Below are 25,894 nucleotides of genomic sequence, written 5' to 3' on the forward strand. Positions count from 1 at the left end.
GAGCACTGAAAAGTGCCAAGACGTGCAATGTGTTCTATCTCCTGGGGTAGTAAAGATGTGTACTGGATATTTGTACACATGAAGGCTTCTGATTTCCCAGTACTCTTTTCTATGTTTTGGGAAATCTTCCTTACCTAGGTCCCACTTCCTACAAGAAGTGAAAAAGAGGCACGATGTTTCTAATCCTGCTCCCCATCAGGCAGGGTCAACTGGAGACCTGGAGTCCTCAGAATTGAGCCAAAGGTATAGGAAAGTTGAGAAATTATTCACATCAATGTCTAAACTGTGTCAGTGGCAATAACATAGACAGTGGTGGTGAAGTCTCTTCCTTTTCTACTCCTGATTATCCAGCCTATAATGTCATTCTGTAAAACCTGATATTCTTCCAAAATGTTTCTCCTATGTTTAAGCAAAGTCAATTTCTGATGATTGCAATGAAGCAATCTGATTATATAGAGAAATACATTGATATCTACCTGATCACTTGTATCAGAAATAACACTCAAAAGAAGAATCAAATATTTTATTATTTTTCTTTACTGTCAAGAGGAAAAATAGCTTGTTATACTATGAACATTAAAAATCCTTTTACGGCCGCACATCAAGAGGAAAACATTATGAAAACTCTGCGCTTTTAGATGATGTTATACATGTCTCTTTTCTTATATACTAATATAACTACACTACTATATCACTTACATGTCTTTTCAGTCCCTGAAAGTATTAGTTTTTAGTTTATAAAAGGAAAATGTCAACCTACATCAATAAAAACACAGTTACTGTCCAAACACTGTTAGAATCATATTTATCTTTGCCTAGGAAAAGATCTAAAGTGACATTTTGAACCACAGCATTTCTACAGCATATTTGCTATGGTTTCTTTTATTTGACCAAAACACACACCATGAAAGATTATTATTAGAATTACTTTTCACGTTTATTTTAAGAACCTATGAATACTGAGGTTTTCCACTGGGATTCAATATGCATATGAATCCCAAGAAGAGCATATGGAGATTAATTTGTGGTTTTGCCAAGTTTCTTCAAAATCAGAATTTCACAGTATTGAGAGCCAGTGAGGAGCTCTACATTTAAAAATCTGAGTGTGATATTATATCATTCTTTCCATCATTTAAAGATATTTACTGTTATTTTTCCTGGGAGATGTATGTAAGATGTGACCCATGCAATCAAGTAGTTCACAATATAGTAAGGCAGATTTGTCAGGAACTAAGAATTATCAGGAAATGTTTCATTGAGGAGTTAGGCTTACACTGAATCTCAGTACATGATTTCTGAGTGAACACAGAAAAGACAGGAGAGTCCAGGGTCAGAGAAAGACAACAGACAAAGGAATGAAAATATGAAAGAATAAAGTTCTCTCAGGGAATGGCCAGTGATGTGACCGAGGGTTAGGTATGATGGGAATTGAGAAACAAGATAGGAATACTATGGTTTTTAAATTTTGTTGGCTATTGGATTACACTAATAATCTGAGGGAAGGTGTCTTAATCAGAAAAGAAACATATTCTGTTTTGTGAAGAATTCTTCATTAATATTATGTCCAACCATGGACTCAAAAATACGTAGGGCTTCTTATATTATTCTATGATTTCTTTTTACCCTACGTGCACTAGAAGATATGAGAGATGTAAATGAGACCAGATACATGAATGGAACCAGATATACTAGAACACACGAGTGACTGAGATGAGAAAGGGGGCTTGTACGATGTCTTCCTGTATCCAATCACCATGGCACAAGCATTCATCAATATTATTTCCTAGGTTTCTGCTTCTCATGAGAATAGGAACTGTCACTTGATGTTGCCTTGTTACTGTCTCTATTATAGATACTTGCCTTGTTGCAATTCCTTGGTTGGGCTGTCTCCTGTTACTGATCATCCTTAATACTTCCTCCCTAGTCTTTGGGCAAAGAGCAATCAATGCCCTTTGTATTATTTCATCTCAATGACAGACACAGACCATCTCCTATTTCCAGAGAGCAGAGCCAATATCAGTGTGTAACTGTAATCAGAGTTTAATGAAAGAGTGTGAACGATGAATGGGAATTACAGCACAAGAGTAAAGTTAAATTTCTGACCAAGCCTGGAGTCTCTTACGTAATTTTAGCCAACTCTTTCTAGCAGCCCTAGAACTGCTTTGGGCATCTAGAGGGCTTGGAATCTAGACTACATTTATTCTATTGCCCAGGAGAAAGAGGCTTCTCTCTTGAGTTTGTACAATGTCCCTTTCATGAAATTTATTCCCCGCACCAGGATTAATCTTCATAGGTTGATTGACACTGGGAACACTAATTCTTTTTAGGTTTGTGATAGAAAGCCTCTAGAGAAAGAAATCATAAAATCCTTCCTGGGTGTAGAGGGGAAAGGGGAGATGTTAATCAGAGAGTACAAACTTCCAGCTGTAAGATGAATGAGTTCTGGAGGGCTATAGCACAGCATGGTGATTAGTTAATAATACTGTATTGTATACTTGAAATTTGTTGAGAGTAGATCTCACATGTTATTACCCCCCTTAAAAAAAAAAGATAACTACAGGATGTGATGGATATGTTAATTAGTTTGCTTGTGGTTATCATTTTGCAATGTATGCATATATCAAAACATCACATTGTATACCTTAAAGATATTATATTTATTTGTCAAAAATAAATAAAAAATATTAAAAAGTAATTCATTCCTTCCTTATGTGTGCAAGCCCTTGCACCATTTCTCCCCTCTTACCACTCTGAATCTGGGCTCAACTGTGACTTACCTTGATTGTCACAATGTGACAGAAATAATACTATATCAGTTTCTGGCCTAACCTTCAAGAAAGAGACCCCGAAAGCTCCTGTTCTTGAAAACCAGCCCCATATAGGATGTCTTACTACCCTGAGACCATCATGCTGTAGAAATCCCAAGCTTGCCACAGTGAGAAACTTTTTGGAGAAAGAAGAGTGTCCAGCCAGCCTCCTGATGTTCCAACCATCCAAAGTGAGGATTACAGATAAGAAAGTCACTGTTATGGACTGAATCGTGTGCTCCACCACCACCCCTGAAATAATTTGTTGAAGCTCTAACTACCCTCAACCGTGCAGCATGACTATATTTAGAAAATGGCCTTTAAAAAGGCAATTAAGCTTAAATGAGTTCATAAGAGTAGGACTGCAATCCAATGAAACTGGAAGAAATGCATAAGCAGGAAGAAAAAGCTCTATGAGGACACAGAGGGAAGGTGACTTGTCTTCACACCTAAGAGAGAGGTCTCAGGTGAAACCAAATCTGCTGGCATCTTTATCTTGTACTTCTAGCCTCCAGAATAGTGAAAAAACAAATTTATGTTGTTCAAGCCACCCAGTCTGTGGCATTTTGTTATAGCAGCTCTAGAGAACTAATACAGCCATCCTGGAAGGTCTATCCCCAAACAGATTCCATAAACTACCCAGATAAACTACCCAGCTGAGCCAGGCACACATGGCAGAATCATGATAAATAATAAATTAGTTTCATGTTAAAATTTGGGGTAGGTTCTTAGTAACAAAGGTAAAGCCTGAAACAAAGGCTGAATGAAATAAAGGTAAAGCCTACTCCTAGCCACAGGGGTGTTGGCTGGTAAAATGACACCTACATATTTCTTGTCCATGCAGTCTGTCATTTGGTACTACTCGTGAATACCTCATTACATCCTCCTTCTCCCACGCGTTCCCATAGTCACTCCCTATTCAAATAACTACATTTGACAATGTGGTAAATTTTACAAATAATTCTTAATTTGTTCCATCCTTGCAACTCCTAGGGGGGTAATGCCTTCTAAAATAGTATAAAGTATTAAAGAATGGTTGACTGTTATTTGTTAATATTTTATTTATGATTTTTTAAAATTCAATTTAGTAAATGAAATTGGTACAAACTTTTTGTGATGAAAGAAACAACTTTTAAGGGAAATATCTTTGGTTTTGCTGAGTTGCTGCCTAGGCATTTTACTATCTGATAACCCTGCTCACTCCCAGAGTCTGGACATTTAGATAAGGACATGAGTTAAGAATGCCCGCCATAAATTCTTGCTTTCCTTTTCCTGGGCACTGTTTAAAGGAGTAACCACTTAGAAGTAAGCCTGGGAAGAGTTGGTGACCTCTGCCCCGACCATTATTGCTTGCTACTCTGCTCTTTATCTTCTGCTTATTTCTGATCTGGGAGGAAAGCCTCAGCTCATTGAGTCTCCTTGCTTGTGGGACTTTGTGACAATTTCCTTTGTATGGGTGTACTTAAAAATGTGACTTCAATTCAATTGATTCTATAGATTTTACTCCCCTAAAGTGGGAGCCTAGATGCTCAGGGGGCTACCTCCCAACCATGTGTGGGTGGCTTGTGCCTCCTCATTCAGCAGATCATAATCTGCATATTCTTAATGTAATACACCAGTTGTGGGCCCCCCAATATACTTCTTCTGGGGGCTAACATTAATCATTGTATTATAAACATAATTTAGTGATAAAATTATATCGAAGTTTTCCAATATTTTTCTGCACTGAGACAAATTAAAAAGTGTATTAACTGCATGCTCCTTGAATATTACAGAGAGATCTTTAATTGAGTTTTCAATTAACTTGATTTTTTTCCTGACATTTCTTGAGTGAGTAACAGTAATATTTATTTTCCCCCAAATATTTATCACATTGACATTCAAACTAATTGACATAAGTTGTGTGGGCTATTTTCTTTGGTTTTCAGTTATACCAGCTTACTTATGTCTATTTCTTCTCTTCTTTTTTCTTCTTTTTTTCCACTTTTATTGAGGAAAACTTGACAAATATAATTGAATGTATTTAAAGTATACAATGTGTTGAATTGATATATGCATATGCTGTGGAATATTTACCAATATCAAGATAATCTAATAATCTTATCACCTCACAGAGTTAACTCCTACTGTTTTGTGTCATGAGAATGCTTAAGATCTGTTCTCAGCATCTTTCAAGTATATAATATCATACCATTAACTATAGTCACCATGCTGTGCATTTGATACCCAGAACTTCATATACAGAAAGCTTCTACTTTGTGAGACCTACAAATCCTCCCTCCATTTCCTCTTCCACCAGCATGTGGCAACCACCTCTCTATTCTCTATTTCTATGAAATTTGCTTTTTTTTTTTTTTTTTTTTTTTTTTCAAAAAATAGGTCCCAAGTAAGAATGAGATTATACAATGTCTGTCTTTCTCTGTCTGGCTTACTTCACTTAGCATAATGCCCTCCAAATTCAACCACATTATTACAAATAGCAGGATTTTCTTATTTTATATAGCTGAATGATATTCCATTTTATATATATATATATATTTATTATTATTTATATATAACATATATTATTATTTATATACACAGTATTTATATATATATTATTATATATACTATATAAATGATTATATATTTATTTTAATATATTTATTTATATTTATATATATAAACTTTTATATTATATAAAATATAATATATTACTTATATATATATATATATATATATATATATATAGAGAGAGAGAGAGAGAGAGAGAGAGAGAGAGAGAGAGAGAGAGAGAGATGTCCATTTATCCATCAAAGGACATTAGGCTGTTTCCATATCTTGGTTATTGAGAATAACGCTACAATGAATACGGGGGTGATCATGCACACTCTAAATGAGATTTGAACTCAGCTATTGCTCTGAAGATTCTTTTTTTCCTGGGAAATCTCTTCTAACAAACAGGGTAAAATTAACTGTCAAAGCAGAGGTGCTTCCCAATCCTTATGTAAATGATTTTGTCATGTGGGGTATATTTTATTTGTAAAGATTTCAGATCTCTCATTGCTGTGAAATGCCAATATCCTTAACTAAAAATTCTTTAAACTGTAAGAAACAGGATGCAATTTAGCATTCAGGGACTTGGGGCTTAAAGTGGACTTTTCATCAAGCTGGGCAACACTGATCTGCAAGCAGAATGTATCAGCGAGCCAGTCAGATCTGGTTCCTGGAATGATATCTCCTAATGAAAATCAGTGTCATAACATTACTCCTTTTTGTATGCTCACCTATTGTGGTACTGTTCCAAATCTTATTAATTAAAACAAAAATGTTTCAGATGTTACTGATTCTTGAGTTTTTGTAATCCAGCACTCTTAACAAACAAACTGTGGTATTTATACACAAGTTAGAAGAAAAATAATGAAAATACATATCTCACAAAGAAAAAAATATGTTAAATCTAGATATTACTATGCAAGCTTACCAACAAGATCAAAAGTATAAGAGTCAGGGAGATGGAAAAGGGAGCATTAAGGACACTAATTCAAATATTGAGGAACTGTTAACTAGAAGAAAGAGTTTAGATAGTGAAATAAGATAGAACAGGGCTAGAATTCCATCATTTATCAGTAACTTGACTTTGGGTGAATTATAAAATTTAGTTTCTATATTTATAAAATTGGGATATTAATATCTACCCTCTATGGTTGTTAGAAGGTATATTTAAATTACATGCATCTATAGTTTGCTCAATTTGAGTAAAACAATGAACATTCATAGAACTGAGAGCAAGGTAGATAACACTGGTTAACAAGTGAAAAATTTACCAGGAATAGGAGAGACTTATCTTCACTAACCAGCTGGGAATGGAGCCAAATGTTAAGTTAGCCAAATATCTCAAAGAAAACAGCTGAAAACAGACTGAAAAACTGTTGCTTCCTGGGTAAGACATCTCCTGATATCCCAACCTGTTATGACGGTGACAAAAAATAGTGAAATAAAGGCCCATCAGGAGAGGTGTCTGATGATTGGGAAATGATGCACATGAAGGTAGAGCAGGAAAGCATCAGAAGAGGAGATGAAAACAGGAAAGGAGAGAAGACCGAATGTCTCTATTCTATGGACAACAGATCCCCTCAGAGAAGTGGAATTAACTCTGCCTGAAGCTGGTCCAGTGGCTCTCCTGAGAGCAGAGTCACAGCTGGAGTTAAACCGAAGGTGGTCGAAGTTCACAAACTATGATATGACTAGAACTCCCTAATACAACTTTTAGAAGTATACGTAGGGGCCTTGACTTCCTGGGAGATAAATGGGAAACAACAGTACTTAATATCAACCTTGATTTACCTAATGATTTGGGATCTTGTGGTTTCCAGTATTGTTTGACTAGATCTTGATGCTTAGGGTTCAGGTAATTAGTAGGTGCCCATATAATGTTTTTTTCATGGCTTTGTTAAGTTACTGGTGACCTAAATTCTGTGGCTTCGTAGATTAATTGAGTAGAAATAATTAAGATAAATCCTAAGCAACATCCCTTAGGTATTCAGCCACATATATTAAAGAGTAGGTCAGCTTAAAATAGGATTAGTGATTACTCACAGATCACACAAAAATATTAATACAAGTATTTTCAGATAATATACACATATATATGCATGCACATAAAGGGAGAGAGATACACACACACAAACATATAGCACCCCCATCATTTATTAGCTTAGAATGTTAAGAAGCCAAAACCATTGTTCAATGTTACTAAATTTTTTCTCTTCTGTAAAAGAAGGAAATGGCTTATTATTATTATGGAATACCTGAAGCACAAGTGGAGATATATATGAGTCATTACAAAGAGCTTGTTTTCATAAACGGAAATCAAAACTGTGAATAATAGAATTCAACTTACAAAGGAAATGACATATGGTTAAGCTGACATACCAGAAATGTTTGCTCAAGTATTGAGTGTGGAATGTGGAGTTTCAGCAAAAGTAAAAGATTTCTGTTTCACCACACTAATTGGTCCAAGCTCAGCAGTCCCCAAATTCCAAATTAAACAGATACTTTCTGCATGTTCACTGTAGCAGTAAATTACAGAATGCATTATAAATTATAGTTAAAAGGACAGTTTTCTTTTGAACGTACGATACAAGGCCAGAAAGGATGAGAGGCAATCAGTATCCTACTGTTTCCTCTTTGCAGAAGAAATGTATTCAGAGCAGTTAGCAAAGGAAATGGATCTCACTAGCATAATGGCTGAACCACCTGCTATTCAACAATTTCATGTTGCTCTGATTTGCTGAAGTTTCTAATTTTTTTTAGTTACATGTCATTTTAATGTAAACATGCTAGTATCATATAATCTTTTCCAGGTTTGTTTCTGGGAGTATTAAAGCTGCCCTATTCTTTTTCCAGCTATATTTTCCTGTGTCCCATTAGAGGGGGTAGTTGCATTATCAGAATTCCAAGTGAGACTAAAGGTTAGAAACAATAAATCCAAGTAACATCCAATCCAATTAGAAATTTGTAGAATTAATTCTGATGAGAAGACCCAGACTCTATACAAGAGATGTAGTGTTAAAAAATCATGGGCATAGAATTTCCTCCGATGAATTATTAAAGAGTAACATGAATAAACTGTTATAGGAACCTTGATAAAACATGTTGTCTCTGGTCAAAAGATAAATCAATGTGTTATAAAATGTGTACTGTGCTCTAAATTATAAATTCTCAGTAATATTTTTATTCATAAGGGAGAAAAAAAAGGCACATGTTGCTATTCTTCACCACAGAATAAAACATGAGAAAGATATCAAGAGAAGATCATAGTCGACATTGCAGTTGTGTAATACCCAAAGCCTGGACCTTAAAACTGATATAGAAGTAAGTGAAGAGAATCCAGAATTCTAAATACAAAGGTTAATACAACTAAACCCGTAAGCATAAACCTTCTATTCTTTCTTTTTTCAGCTTCTTTAAAACACATAAAACTATAGAAAGTAATTATAACTATATATTGTTGGCTTGTATTATAAATAGATGTCATATACATAACTGTAATAACACAAAAATGTGAATGAGGTAACAGAACTATATGAATAATGTTTCTATATCTCATTGGAATGAAGGTGGTATAAATATGAAGGAGGTTCTGACAAACTGAGTTGTATACTGTTAGCTTCAGAACTATCACTAAAAATTGTTTTAAATATATTGGTAAATACTAAGTAATTAAAATAAGTACACTAAAAAACACTCCAGTGATGCAACACGAAAGAAAAACAACATAAAAGAGCAACAAAGGAACAAAAAGAAATAAGATACAATTAAATAAAACAGCAGATGAAAATTCAACTATTTCAATAATAGTAATAAATGTGAATGGATTAAACAATCAAATCAAAGAAAAGAGAGACTGAATTTAAAAAACACACAAACACAAAGTTCAGTATGTTGTCTACAAAAGACATGATTGCTATCAAAAATACAAGCAAGCTAAAAAAAAAGGATGGATAAACATACACTATGGAAACAACAACCGTAAGTGAGGTGAAGTGGCATTGCTAATATCAGGCAAAATGACTTTTAAACAAATAATAGTACTAGAGATAAAGAAGGACATTTGAGTAGTAAATAAGTTAATACAAAAGGAATATTTAACAAATACAAATGTAATAATATTTATAATTAGAAACATAAACAATTAATAATTTTAAATTATAAACAATTATAATCAAGCACCTACAACAAAGCCTGAAATTACATGAAGCAAAAATTGACAGAATCTAGTTGAGATATATATAATTCAATAACAATGGCTCAAGATTTCAATACCCCACTTTCAATAATGAATAGAAACTACATAGAAATAAATGAAATACTTGAACAGCATTGTAAACTAACAAGACCTAGCAAGCCTTCTTATAACACTCAACACAGCAACAGCATAATATACTTTTTTTTCAAGTGCATATGGAACATTCTCCAGGATAGACTGTATGTTAGACCATAAAAAATAATAAATTTAAAAGGATTGACATCATATAAAGGATGTTCTCTGACCACCGTGGAATGAAACCAGGTATGAGTCACAGAAAGAACTTTGGGAAATTTGCAAATATGTGGAAAGCAATCAACATACTCCCAAGTAACAAATAAGTCAAGGAAGAAATCACAAAACATGTTAGAAAATACTTTGAGATGAATAAAAATGAAGATAAACATAATAAACATATGGTACGCAGCTAAAGCAGTGCTTAGAAAGGAATTTGTAAGTATAAATGCCTATATTAAAAAGAAGATCCAAAATCAATCCCCTAACCTTCCATTTTAATACATTGAAGATAGAAGAGTAAACTAAATATAAAATAAGCAGAAGGAAGGGAATAACAAACACCGGAGTGATAATTAGAGTTGAAAATCATACGAGAAAATCAATGAAACAAAAAATTCAATCTTTGACAAGATCTACAAATTAACAAACTTTTAGTTAGATTGACCTAGAGAAAAAAGAGAAGGCTCAAAATACCAAAATTGGGAATGAAAGAGAGGACATCACTATCAACCTTACAGAAACAGAAAAATCATAAGGGAATACTATGAACATATGTCAAAAGTAGATAATTTAGATGAAATGGGCAAATTTCTACAGAGATAAATTATGGAAACTGACACAAAAGGGAAGTGAAGATCTGAATGGATCTATTACAAGGAAAGAGATTAAATTAGTAATGAAAAACATCCCACAAAGTAAAGTTCCAAAAGAAAAGGACCAAATGGCTTCACTGGTGAATTCTACAAAATATTTAAGTAAGATTCACATGATTTTTTTTTTTTACACACTCTTCCTCAAAAAAAAAAAAAAAAAAAAAAAGGAAGAGATAGAAATCTACATCAGTTCATTCTCTGAGTCCAGTATTTTCTTTATATCAATACCAAACAAACACATCATGGGGAAAAAAAAAATAACAACAACTTATAAACATAGATACAAAAGTTCTTAGCAAAATACCAAACTCAGAAACATTTAAAAGGATTATACACCATGAGCAAGTGGGATTTATCCCAAGAATGCAAGGTTATTTTAACAGATAAAAATAATGAATGTAATACATGGCACAAGCAGATAAAAGTACAAAAAGCACACGATGATCTCAAAGGCAGAAAAAAACTTGAAAACAATCAAACACTTTTTTATGATTAAAACACTGAACAAATTAGGAATAAAATGCGTATTTATATATCAGATCAAGGGCATCAATATGATAATGGTCATTTATTAAAATATAGAGCTAATACTATACCTAATGTGAAAGAGCAAATCTTTTCCCTCTGCAATCAAAAAGAAGACAAGGATTTCTGTTTTTACAACATCTGTTCACTACTTCAATTCAACATTATACCGGAGTTTCCAGCCAGAGCAATCTGGCAAGAAAAGTAAATAAAAGGCATATAAATTGGATAGGAAGGAGTTAAACAATTACTTGCAGATAAGATTATGTTGCATACAAAAAGCCTGAAGAATGTAGTAAGAAAACTATTAGAAAAAAGTAAGCTCTGTGAAGTTGCAGAGTAGAAGATCAGTGCACAAAAAATAATAATTGTATATCTATATTAGCCATAAACAATCTGAAAATAAAATTTTAAAATTCAACTTGTAGTATCAAACAGAATAAAATACTTAGGGACAAGTGTAACAGAAGAAATATAAATTTGTACTGTGAAAACTGCAAAATATTGTTGAAAGAAATTAAAGATCAAACTATGGGGAAAACCTCCCACATTTATGGATTGAAATATTTGATATTGTTAATATGGCAATATTCTTTAAATTGATCCATAGAGTCAACATAACCCATCAAAATCTTGCCTCTTTTCAGAAATTGACAAGTTGATATTAAAATTCTTTTAAAAATGCAAGGAAACCTGCATAACTAAAGCAATATTTTAAAAAAAAAAGAACAGTTAGAGGACTCACATTTCCTGATTTTGAAAGTTACTGCAGAGGTATGCAATCAAAACAGTGTGGTACTGTCATGTAGATAGACATATAGATCAATTGAATAAAACGGAGGGTCCAAAGATAAATCTGTATTTCCATGGTCATTTGATTTTCAACAAGGGTTCCAAGGCCACTCAGTGGAAGAATATTTATTTTGCATCACATTTTAAAATAAACATTTAAAATAATGATACAGTATATATGATTGGAATTCAAGAATCAACTCGTTTGAAAGATAATGGGAAAAATAAAAGGAGAAGGAAGTAAAGTGTTTTGCATGAGTTTGACAGAAATGCATTTTGCTTTAATCTGTCATGGGGAAGAAAGTTAAATTACTGCAAATCTATATATGAGAAATAGGTCTCCTAGTAAGCTACTGAGAAAAAGAAATCTGCTCTTGGAGATAGAAGTGAAGGCAAATACTAAAATATTACTCTGCTGAAAGAAAGTAGAAAAGTTCTTTAAATTAATTACTGTGGTCATATTTTTGTTTTAACTTTTAGATGTGGACCCTTGTTTTTGTTAGACTCCTTAATCAGTGATCTTCGAATTATTTTGATTATATTCTGTCTATTGGTAAAATAACTTGGAGTACTCAGTTCCTTTACATGACTGAGCTAATATTTCATGTGCATTATAAAGCATACAAAATATAAAATTAAAAATTTGAGATACAATAATTTTAAATATCTTGTTACAGTATCATAGCATCAATAGATAAAGCCTTAAAGCATTATACATAATTACATAAAGCTAGTTAATGTTATTGACTGAAAATCCATCCTTCACATAGTCTGTTTTATAACTATCATTTTTATTGGGGGTACATATTTGAGCTCATCAGTGTTAAAAACACTTTACGGCAGTCAGATCCAGTATATCCTACTTACGAACTTTTATCTTTCCATTTCCCTCCTCTGAATCTGCTGTTTGGGACCAAGCTGGCCTATGTTGTTTCAATGACCAAAGCCATGTACGGGCCCTGATTATCTGAGGAAATGGTACAGTTTTAATTTAGAGCATGGTTTTTAAATTTACAAAGATTTTGTTTTGCTTCTGGAACTCAAGTCCACCGCTCACTAGTTGCGAGTCCTTGAGGACATTATTCAGTTTCTTTAAATTTCAGGTCCCTCAGCTATTAAATGGGTATAATAGCAAGCAAAGCCTTCCTCTAAGGAATTAGTTATAACTATATGAAATAATGCCTCCCAATTGCTGAGCTTAACCCTTAGCACTTAGTTCAACTCCAGGAGTTGTAGATATAATTATTTTTGTTGTAATTATCTCTAGAGTAAAAGATAAAAATTAAACTCCATTCTCAGCCCCATCTTTTAAATCTAATTCACCTCACCTCATTTAAATATAACTCCTTTCAAATAGTGCCCCGAACTCACAATCCAAATATTCCCTTAATCCTTTCTTGAGTCCCAACAACAGAAAGTAGTAATTTCTTCACGCAAAAACTTTCTAATACTTTGGAATGTTTTACATATTATACATATAGTTATTCAGGTTTATGCCTAATCTCAGTGTTGTTCTCCCACCAGTCCCCCCACCATACTGAACTTTCTTTCAAAGAGGAGGCTGTGTTTTTAATCTTTCAAACACAGTGACTGTCTTGCACACAATAGTTTTGAAGAAGCCTCTTAAGAATTGAGAGAAAAAATGGTTTTCAATTATACTCTGATCTAGAAGCTGACCACTTACACCTGCAGTTTCACATTTTGTTGGAAAATACTGTATTTCTCTATGAGCTGTAGCAACCTTCCAGCGTTTCGTAAAAAAAAAAAGTATCATTCAAAGATTTTTAGATAAGAATGTTAATTGAAGTATCTTTCTGACATCTATTGTTACGTACAATACACAAATTACACAAAGAAATTTCAGCCTTTCTTTAGGAAGTTAAAGTGTATGGATCTTTCTTGTCCTGACATATACTTGCTTAGCATGTGTTCTACGTGCACACACATACACACACATACACACACAACACGCACACATGTCCTTCTAGGTTTCTTGAATGAAATCATTAACACCAATACCTTGAAACTCCTATTAAGCTTTTAAAAAACACTCACATAGTTTTATTATTTAGGTTAAATATCCATAAAGCTACGTTATCAAGATTTTCTAAATGGCGAAAACAGTATTGTACGTATCTAGTAAGAATTAGTAAATTATCAGCTATCTGATGGCTGCAGACATTGAGGACAGATAAATCAGTGTTTCAGTATGAAAATAGCAGTAACCCTGAAGTTGATCCTACTTTGCATACTTTTATGTTCTTCCACTGTTCACAGATGTCTATAGTGTACACATGATGCAATTTTTTATTTGTAATTTCCACCTTGAAAACATAAAACACTATATCCAAATCTTCAAACTGCTATACGATGGTTGCTATAGGCTAGTGAATAATCCAGACCATGTGGAGTTTCAACTTTGGAATATGTTATGATATTCTGTCAGAGCCATACAGCAAGTATGCATCATGGGAGGATGGAGATTTGCCTTCATGGAATGTATGATCCTGGTGCCAACCATTTTTGAAAAAATTTAAGGGGAAAAAAAAATAAGGACTTTTGGAAGCAAGCCTTTAAAATCTGCTTAAAATAAAAATCTTACCTCTATCTAGGACCCTGGGCCAATTTATCCAGATTTCCAGGCCTAGGAGTCACATGTAAGGAGCACCACAGGTAAATAAAAGTAAGACCTCTTAAAGGGATGAGGGTTTATGCAGCAACTTTAGGTTGTATTTTGTGTGTGTGTGTGGTGTGTTTCTGTTTACCCTCAAATCCTTTGTAAGGTCATGTTAACTGCATATCCAAATTTGTTTTATAGGAAGTTAGGTCTACAACAGTTTTTTAGGTAATGGGGAGAGTAGTGCACAATCTCACCACAAACTCACACTCTCATTACCCCTGAAACAATCAAAAATAGTGTGAGGGCTAGCAACAGTCACTAATGAGGGACAGCTCTGAGAAGCAAGGTGACAATGTCTCAAGGATTGTGTTGCAGAGTCAATACTGACAAGGCAAGAAGGCAAGAATCAGAAGGCCTTCTTCTGGGAAGATTAAGACATACATGAAGAACCCAAAAAATGGGGATTAAATTCTAGAAATATTTTTAGTAGGACATTTTGACATAATGATTCAGGTAAATTTTTTTTTCAAAAAAGAAGTTATAGTTTTAACAGATTCTACAGGATGAACTAGAACTGTGAGTTTTGCTAGTATAACATCTACAAATATTGACATCAATTTATGTACTACTAAGTAGATACAAATTGAGCTACTTTTTCCACTAAAATAGAAGCTGTTATAAATTAAATAAAACACTAGTAAATATGTACTCTTCTAAAATGCAGAAATCTTTTCCCATTTGCTCACAAAAGCCTCACAGTGGGCAAGAGAAGTTGCCTTAAAATACCACATCCTACAAACTTGAATTCACTTTGAAACTTTAATATTGGAAACTTGAAAATGCCAAAAAGCTAATGTACTTCATAAAGAAGAAAGTGAAATACTAATTTTTGAGAATTTTAATCAGTAATTGTTATAACGTATTTTACATTTAGTGATTATTTCACAGTTCAAAGATTATACTGCATAAATTTCTTCTATTTATTAGATCTCCTCACATGTAAAAGGCAACTTAGTTAGGACTAAACAACATCTGAATTTTTAGCTCATTATTAGTTTAGTCAGTTGTTTCATAGAGTCTACACTTTTTACTCATTTATTCTTTGGGCAGACAAATTATACGAGAGAGGAAAGTTTAGTCATTTCAAAACATAGATATACAAGATGTGAATGAATTTATTTGGTAGAACAGAATTCTAAAAATTGGTGTATGAAGCATATATTTAAAAAAGGAATTCAAATAAACTCATGCCCTGAAGAAAAACACATTGATTTGAAAAGAGAGAGCAGGTGTTTGGGGAGATGTTTTACAGTAGGCTGTGTTTACATCATTTGAAATCTAATTGAAGCACTTTAGTTGCACACTAGTTTTCAGCTTCAAAGCTCTTTACAAATAGCAGCTATCTCCCTCTCACATCACATAAGTGAAAGAGGAAATGGAAGCAAAGAGGTTAACCTTCTTTCCAATGCTACAGAGAGAAGTAGCAGCAGGCAGGCAAATTTCCAGTATTTTTCACATCATTTTAATTCCCTGTGCTTTCCATATGTGTATTATTAGGTTCAGTAGATGGGAGAGAAGTTACTGCCATTTAAAACTTTCTCAGTTGGCACTTTTAACTGATACACCAAGTGTGTAATGAAAGATTATTTCCAAATTGCAATGTTCAAAGAAAGGGTTTTTTTAATTTTGTCATAATATTTAGTGCAACTTATTGGCATTACAATAGTACAAGAGATTGAGATGCTTGAAAAATAAAATAGATCCTGTGGAACGTACCAAAATAAATTATTTACACTGAAACCTAAGGGCTATGTCACCCTTCAATACAAAAGCAGAGTGGCTGGTTTCTTTCAGTTATAATTTACGTGTCATCTGTCTAAAGGCTCTCTTGGTGTTATCACAGATACATGAAGAAATAAGACTGCATCTAGCACAAAGAAATATGCATCCCAGGTTGAGGGATCTACGTATAATCTTATAGAAATTATACAGTTGTGCTAGTTGTGTCTCAATATCTATTATTTTAATTTTCTTTTAGTTATAGACATTCTAAATTTTACTTGAATGCATTGAAAGGTAAGTCATATAACAGACACTCAAGCACACACACACACCTACAAAAAATCACACACAATATTTCTTCAGCTATGAAGTTAATTTTCATTTGATTTAAAATTGCTCTCTATAAATTTAAATATCAATTTAAAACAGGTATTTTGAAAAATATTTTATATATATCATCTAATATTAACTGTGATGTCAGTCAAATTGTCTAAATTAAGGGATAACATTTTGATTGCCTAAATATAACAGGTCATTCTTTGCTTGGACCATTTTATAGCTCACACCCAAAATAAAAGAAAAAGTGGTCAAGAAAGGAAAATTTTAATATTTCTGAAAGGCAGACAACTAAATTAATCTGTTTATGTTTAATATAAACTAATTAAAAATTGTGAAAAGTGTAGTTGTGAAAAACCTTGCTGAAATAATAACATATACAATGAAGAGTTACTTAAAGATGATCCTCTAAGTAGAGTTTACCAAAATATGCAAGGAAAATTGGGATATATACTAGTAAAATATATGATTTTCAAAGGTCAGATAAAATAAGTGATGCATCAATCTTATTCTTAAAATTATGATAAAATCCAATACTCATATCTTACAATTATTAGAGAAAACAGGTAATATTTTAGTGTGCTAAAATACGTTTACTTGCAATTATCATTCATTATTATAATTAAGAAGTCAGCAACATTTTGTTTACATTAACCATTTTATTCATGTACTCATTCAGCTTTCTCTGATTCATTGATCCTACAAATACTCCAAATACTCATTGATACACTATTGTGTGTTAGAGTCTGTTTTGGATTCTAAAAGCTCTTGCTCTCACATGTTTTGCATTCTATTGGAGGATAAATATTAAAGTGCTGTCAAGAATATAAAAGCCAGTGATGGTATAGAGAGATTGTGGGTTGATACACTGGAAAAGGGGGCCCAGGAACTTCTGTCTCAGGAAGTGACATTTAAGTAAAGACCTCAGTCATAAGATGCTGAAGAGTGGGTTATAGGTGAGACTTTGGGGTAGGTCACAATCGGTTCAGGTAACATTTTCAGGAAACAAATTAAGAGGAAAACAAAATACTCACTGGTAATTTAATATTGGGATAAAATATTTGTCTAATGAAAAGTATTTAAAATAGAAACATGTTGTCGATATTAGAACCAATTAATCAATTAGAAAATGTAATCAGAATGGAGTTCCAATAAACAAGATCAACTCTAACTGGAACAAGTCGGGGAACGAGCTCATTCTTTGAAGGAAAAAATCCTCAGCCCTCCTCTTCAGGAATAGGATGAACAGACCCTCCCTCAACAGCTACTGTCTACTTTCACCAGAGGACATGGGCCATGCTATTCACCCAGATAACTTGTAAAGTATATACATTCCTTTTAATGAACAACAAGAACCAGGCCAAAGATTGTGATTTCAAAATGTTTGATGTTCATTTTTTTGTTTAAGATCAGGTTGAAAGAATTGTTAAATATATAAGGCAATTCATAATTCATCTACTCTATATTCTTTTGTTATTTTCTTCAATCAAGCCAAATGACCAGAAAGCTGGGTGCTCTGGCCACGCTGTTCTGCTCCTTACCCTTAAGGGTGATAAAAGACCTACACTTTAGCACCATCACACTGACCAGTATTGAAGACTGTTGTAACAACCAACCACCTATACACCTCTGTTACTCCATTCGTGTAAGGATTATAGCTGCCAACACTTTTCACATCATCAGTTTTGCCTCCACTATGAGATCCATGTCTGAAACTTTTTCCTTAACAAAAGTCTGGGAAATCATGTTTTTCCTCTGAGAAATCAGTATGTGTGGGCCTGATGAAAAAAATGAGTCACCTAGCTGAAAGTGCATCTATTTTATTTAAGCCAGATTTGCAGTTCAACTTCAATTCTCTATAACTTTATATATATGAAAATTTTATACAGCTTCTCACTTTTGGTCACTTATTCTTTTTTTATTTTTCCTGACTCTCATTTCTACCTAATTTTTCCTCCTAAATTATTTTAATTCATTCAAGAATTCTCATATCTTATGTGAAATCAAATGGACTATAATTAAATAAATAAAACAGAAAGCTATCTCAACTGCCCTTTTTATTTTTTTCTGGCATAAAGGAGAATGCATGCATAATATCTCTCATGGAAAAAATACACGTAAATATTAAGAAGATAAAGTTTTCAATAATATCAAGGCTACTTTTGAGGGGCTTGAATAGTGTGTAGAATTCAGATCTTACTTTTTGGAGAAGGATCTTGATATATATACACTAATGCAACTAAAGGAAGAAGTTCTCCCAGCTAGCTCAGAAATTGACATTCTTAATGATGTTTAGAAAAAAAAAGAAAAGAGTCTTTCCTCCCCTTCCAAATTTTTACAGTCCATTTGCCTCCTCCCATGATTGCCAAAATATGGGAAAATATATAACATTCTTATGACAGAAAAAGTAAGCCTTGTACTGTGTACCTTGCACTTTGCTCATTAATGTTTTTACAAGGTTCTCAGTATGCCTGAACATTCAGTACTACATCTGTGTCCAGCAGCATGACTAGTGAAATCATGGGATGACTGGTGAAATCCTATATATTGAAATATTCTCAGGGACTGAGTGGTAACACTTGATAAATAAGAAATGCTGAATTATATAGATTAGCAGTAATATTTATAGATTCTGGAGAACAGCAATGAAGAAATATTGACCAAATTGGTTTTGATCACTAATCCTTGTAATTCAGTGATATATTCATATTAGCTTTCTTAATTTATTAGAAGCTACACTTGGACAAATTTAACTCCTATTCATTAATAAATTTAATTTAATTCTACTAAAAAATGTAGAATTTATTTGGGGATTTTGACCAAATAATTTTGATACTTATCAGGAAAAATAAGCAAACAAAACTAACAAAAAGAAATCTAATATAGAATATCAATGAGAGGGCACTAGCCACCTTAGACCTAATTTTAATAGTATGAAACAACATAAAATTAGAGGAACAGAGAAATAAAACAGAGTTGACAGCCAGGATTAGGACTTATTACATGTCAGCTTATTTTATGATAAAAGAGAAAGCACAAATGGAGGAATAAAATTTATATTAAGTAGTGTAGAGACAATTAGTTAACTACTTGGAAAAATGATACAGAGTCCTATCTTACAACACATACCAAAGTATTGTAAATGGATAAAAATATGATTATTTTGAGTAGATTAATTTTTATTCAAGTAACAGGATAGACAGATTGTAACTTTGTTAAATTTAAAACTTGCATATATAAAATAGTAACCAAAAGCCAGAGATCAAAAATAGGGGATATATTTATTGCCATTATGACATACATTTATATTTTATTAAATAAGAAACATGTACATAGCAATAAGATGCAACACTGTGACCATAATTAAAAAGTGAATAAAGACAATGTACTGACCTTTGGGATACATATATTATATGTATAAAATGTATAAAAATTGTATGCCTCCTTAGTAAGGAGAGAAATAGTTTGAAACAAAATGGCTAATAGCATATGAAAAAATGCTCCATATCACTAATTATCAGAGAAATGCAAATCAAACCTACAATGAGGTATCACCTCACACCAGTCAGATTGGTAATCATTCAAAAGTCCATGAATGATAATTGCAGGAGAGGGTGTGGAGAAAAGGGAACCCTCCTATATCACTGATGCGAATGTAGTTTGGTGCAGCCATTATGGAAAACAGTATGGAGATTCCTCAAAAAACTAAAAATAGAGTTACCCTATGATCCAGCAATCCCACCTCTGAGTATATATCCAGAGGGAACTCTAATTCAAAAAGATACATGCACCCCAATGTTCATAGCAGCACTATATACAATAGCCAAGACATGGAAGCAACCTAAATATCCATCGACAGATGACTGGATAAAGAAGTTGTGGTGTATTTATACAATGGGATAAGACTAACCCAAGAAGATAATAAAATAATGCCATTTGCAGCAACATGGATGGACATAGAGATCATCATTCTAAGTGAAGTAAGCCAGAAAGAGAAAGAAAAATACCACGTGATATCACTCATATGTGGAATCTAAAAAAAAAGAAAGAAAAGAAAAGGACATTATGAACTCATCTACAAAGCAGAAACACACTTGCAGACATAGTAAACAATTTTACGGTTAGCAGGAAAAGGGGGTGGGAAGGAATACATTTGGGAGTTTGAGATTTACAAATGTTAGCCACTATAAATAAAAATTGATTTAAAAAAAGTTTCTTCTGTATAGCACAGGAAACTATGTTTAATATCCTGTAATAACCTTTAATGAAAAAGAATATGAAAACAAACATATGTATGTATATGCATGATTGGGACATTGTGCTATATACCAGAAATTGACACATTGTAATTGACTGTACTTCAATAAAAAAAGTTACCTAGGCTGGTATGTATTCTTAAAATCTTATTTTGAGAGTGGCAAGGGGATTTATCTTTTTATAAAGCAGTTTGGCAACATGTATCTGTGTATCAAGACACTTAAAATGTTTGTGTCTATCCCAGAAATTTTACAGCTGTTTATTCTAGAAATAATTATGAATTAGAAATATCGATAAGCACTAAGATATCAAATGGAGCATTTTTTAATAACAGCAGAATTTGGAAATAACCTGCATTTCCAAACATAGGGGAGAAGGTAAGTATATGATGATGAATCCACTTACAGTATTGTATGCCACCACTGAAAATATTCATTCTGATTGGGTAATGTTATTGAAATGCACTGGTAAAATGCTTATTAGTTGAAAATAATAGGAGAAAAAAGCAGCACTAAAATCATATTTAATATTTCAAATGTTTACCTATAACTATAAAAAGAAAACTTGAAGGAACTACACACATCGTAGAGAATAGTTGTGACTGAATAGTCATACTTCAGATACAATAGGCTTTACCATTTATGCTTATCTTTTAATTAACATTGTAATAAAAATTCACTTTAAAAGAGTAAATTACATATAATCTACAGAATTTCTATATTATCTGAATATTTTTCAAAAGCAATAATGTATTTTTCCAAATGCTAATTCTATTTGCTGCTAAGACATGTCATTCAGTTATAGATATCAGTGGGTTCATTTCATACAAAACATGTCTTTAATATTTTGAAAGTACAAAGCTATTCTGCACATCATTATAAAGAAGACATGCCATAGCAGTCAGGAGCACCAATTAGCATCAGTTATAACCTATCTTTACCTGTCATCCTAGCATCCTTATGAGAATAGCTACAGAACTTTGCTTCTTTTTATGTCCTGGAATTCAGGGATATTTTTTGTAGTTTGAGTTTGAACCTAGTCATTGATGAACATAAATGTCAAATGAGGGCTGAACAAATTTAGATTTATAATAATAGATCATGGTGTTTTCTAAAATTCCTTTTACTACTAAAATTTCAATTTTTGACATACATTGTGAGATTACATTTATGGGTCTCTGTAAAGGCTTAGAAATATGCCAACTCTAAAGAGAAGTGTAATTTAATGTTTTCCGATGTTGATATTTGAATAAAAATTTCCATAAAGTGCATTTTGACTGTGTTTATGCAGGTTTCCATAGTATGTTCTCAGTTGAAATGATGCTGCTTTTGAAAAAAATTAAAGTCACTTTTCAATGCAAAGATATCTTCACAAGTAATTTTTACAAAACTTTAAAATAAAAGCAAAATTACCATTTACCCTGAATTATGATAGGATATTTTGTTTATTTTTTAACTTTCTTTTTTGAGACATTATTTTTCTTTTACTGTTTTTATTTTTAAAGAAATAAGATAAATTAGTGAATACTGTGGATATATACACATTCAAAAGGGAGAAAATTAATTACTTCAAGTCTAAAAACATTAAGAAAACAGGCACATATTAAATCAAACTAAACAGCAATAATACCATCTGTGTATCTCAGCTATACTCTCTAGAAGGTCCTCAAAAACATTTTGTGTGTGTGTATGTGTGTGTGTGTGTGTGTGACAGAGAGACTGTGTGAGTGACCCAGCCTCTTGAACAAGATTTTCTTTATATTTCCATTATATTTGTCAAAGCTCATATTTTCTATCTTCCAAAATTCTCTTTTCCCAAATTTATTGGACACTGGTCTTCTCTGGATGTTTTTCTGCCTGTCCAACATGTATCAAGTAAAACTCGGGGCACTCAGTCTAAAACAAGGAGTCAGTTTCAAGAGAGCCGTAAGTGAATCTGTGAAGATCTTTTGAATCAACAAAATATGGAGTCAAACACAGAGATGACAGGTGTCAAAATCACCCAGCTCTAACCTTCTTGTTTCACTTAAGATGGAGGGAATAGGAAAAAAAAAAAAAGAAAAAAAAAAAGAAAAGGTAAGAGAAACTTGTGAAGGTCACAGCCCCTGGAAAAAGCCTCTTGAAGACTGAGATTTAATCATAAGACTGTAGAATACTTTCCCTCAACCACTCTTCAGCACCTCTGAGGAGTGCTCAGAAGGAAATTTATAGCTATAAATGCTCACATTACAAAAGAAGAAAGATGGAAAATCAATAACTTGACTCTATGTCTTAAAGAACTAGAAAAAGAACAAACTAAATCAAAAGCTAGCAGAAGGAAGGATATAATAAAGATTAGAGTGAAGATAAATGAAACAGACAATAGAAAAACAATAGAAGCAATGAAACTAAAAGTTGGTTCTTAGGAAAGAGAAACAAAATTGACAAACATTTAGGTAGATTGATTATTAAAAAAGGGGTGGGGGAGATAGAAGTAACTAAAATTGGAAATGAAAGTGAAAATATTACTATTGGTCTTACAAAAACAAAAAAAAATTTAAAAGAATACCAAAAACAACTGTATGCTAACAAATTAGAAAAATTAAATGAAATGGGAAAATTCCTAGAGACATACAAATACTAACTCAAGAATAATCAGAAAATCCTAACAGACTTATAAAAGCATAGATTCATTAATCAAAACCTCCTGACAAAAAAAGATCAGGACTAGATTTCTTCACTGGTGACTTCTGCTGGAGATTTTAAAAAGAATTAACATTCATGCTTCTCAAAATTCTTCTTACAATTGAAAGGGAGGAAACATTCCCTAAATCAGTCTATAAGGTCAAAATTATTCTGACACCAAGCCAGATATACCATAAGAAAAGGAAATAACAGACCATATCTGAAGATAGATGCAAAAATTCTCAACAAAATAGTAGTGAGCCAAATGCAAAATATTAAAAGGATTTTTCATTATGGCCAAATGGGATTTATCTCAAGAATGCAAAAGTGTTTCAAGACATGAAAATCAATAAATGTAATACACCATATTAACAGAATGAAGGGAAAACTGACATAATTTTCTCAATTGACACAGAAAGCATTTAACAAAATCCAGCATCCTTTCATGATAAAAACAGAGGAGAGTAGAAATATACAGGAGTTTTCCTGACATGATAAACAGCATTTGTTAACAACCCAGAGCTAATATACTACTAAATGGGAAAAGACTGAAAGTGGTGCCTTAATATCAGGACCAAGCCAAGCACTGCACTTTCACCACTGTTTCTCAGTACTCTACTTGAAGTTCTAGTGAGAGAAATCAGGCAAGAAAAAGAAATAAACAGTATCCAAGTTGGAAAGGAAAAAGTAAAAATTTCCTATTTTCAAAAGACATGGCCTTATTTATAGAAAACCTTAAAGAATACACCAAAAAACTATTAGAGCTAATAGAAGAATTCATCAAGCTCACATGAAAAATTTAGATGTACTTCTATACACAGTGAAAGCAATTCTTTTATAATAGCATCAAACAGGATAAAACACTTAGAATAATTTTATCTATGGAGGTACAAAACATGTACACTGAAAATTACAAAATATTATTGAAAGAAATGAGAATACATAAATGAAAAGACATCTGTGCTTATGAATTGGAAGATATACTATTGTTAAAATGGTGCTATCACTCAAAGCTTTCTATGTTTTCAACGCATTCTCCATCAAAATCCCAACAGCTTTTTTTTGGTGTGATGATGGAAAAGCCTATTATAAAATTTGTATGGAATTGCACAGGTCCCCAAATAGCTAAAACAATTTTGAAAAGGACCATGTCAGTGGACTCACACTTTCCAATTTCAAAAGTTTCTATAAAGCTATAATAATTATAACAGTTTGACATTTGCATAAGGATTTAATTATAGATCAACAGAAAAGAAGTGCCAGTACAGAAACAAACCCGTACATTTATGATCAATAATTTTTGGCAAGGGTGCAAAGACCATTTACTGAGAAAGGAACTGTCTTTTCAACAAGTAGTGCTGGGACTAATGAATGTACACATGCAAGAGAATGAAGTTGGATCCTTACTTCAAACCATATGCAAAAGTTAACTCAAAATAGATCAAAGCCTTGAATATGATAGCTAAAATCCTAAAACTTTTTGAAGAAAACAGTAGGGGTAAATATTCGTAACTTTGGAATTGGTAATGGCTAATTATACATGACACCAAAAATACAAACAAGAAAATAAAAAAATATATATTTAGCTCTATTAAAATTAAAAAATTCTAAGCACCAAAGGACACTATAAACAGAGTGAAAAGATACAGAATGGGAGAATATATTTGCAAATCATATATATGATAAGGAATCAGTATCCAGAAGATAAAAAGAACTATTACAACTCTATAACAAAAAGAAAAGCAACCCAATTTTAAAAATGGATGAAGGATATAAATAAATGTTTCTCCCAAGAAGATGTATAAGTAACAAACAAGCACATGAAAATCATTAGTCATTAGGGAAATACAAATCAAACCACAATGGGATGTCAATTTATACCCATTAGAATTGCTTTTTGTAAAAGAAAAAGTGTTTACCAAAATTATGGAGAAATTCAAACTCTTGTGCTTTGCTGATAGAATTCAAAATGGTACAAGCAGTGTAGAATATAGTTTAGCAGTTCTTCAAAAGTTAAACACAGAATTACTATATAACCGTATGGTTCCACTCCTGGGTATATATATATATATCTAAAAGAACAGTAAACAAGTACTCAAACAAAAACTTACACAGAAGTGTTCATAGCAACACTATTCTCAATTTCCAAAAGTGGAAACCACCCAAGTGTTCATCAATTGACGAAATAATAAATACAATGGAATATTATCTGGCAATACAAAGGAATGAAGTACTCATACATGCTACTATTTGGATGAATCTTGAAAATACACTAAGTGAAAAAAAGCCAGACACAAAAGGCCACATATTAAATGATTTCATTTCTAAGAAATATCCAGAATAGACTATCATGGAAATAGAAAGCAAATTAGTGGTTTCCAGGAGCTAGTAAGAGGGAGGAAAGTAGAATGACTACATAATGGGTCTGAGAT

This window comes from Camelus dromedarius, chromosome 8, assembly GCF_036321535.1.
Source record: "Camelus dromedarius isolate mCamDro1 chromosome 8, mCamDro1.pat, whole genome shotgun sequence".
Lineage (NCBI taxonomy): Eukaryota > Metazoa > Chordata > Mammalia > Artiodactyla > Camelidae > Camelus > Camelus dromedarius.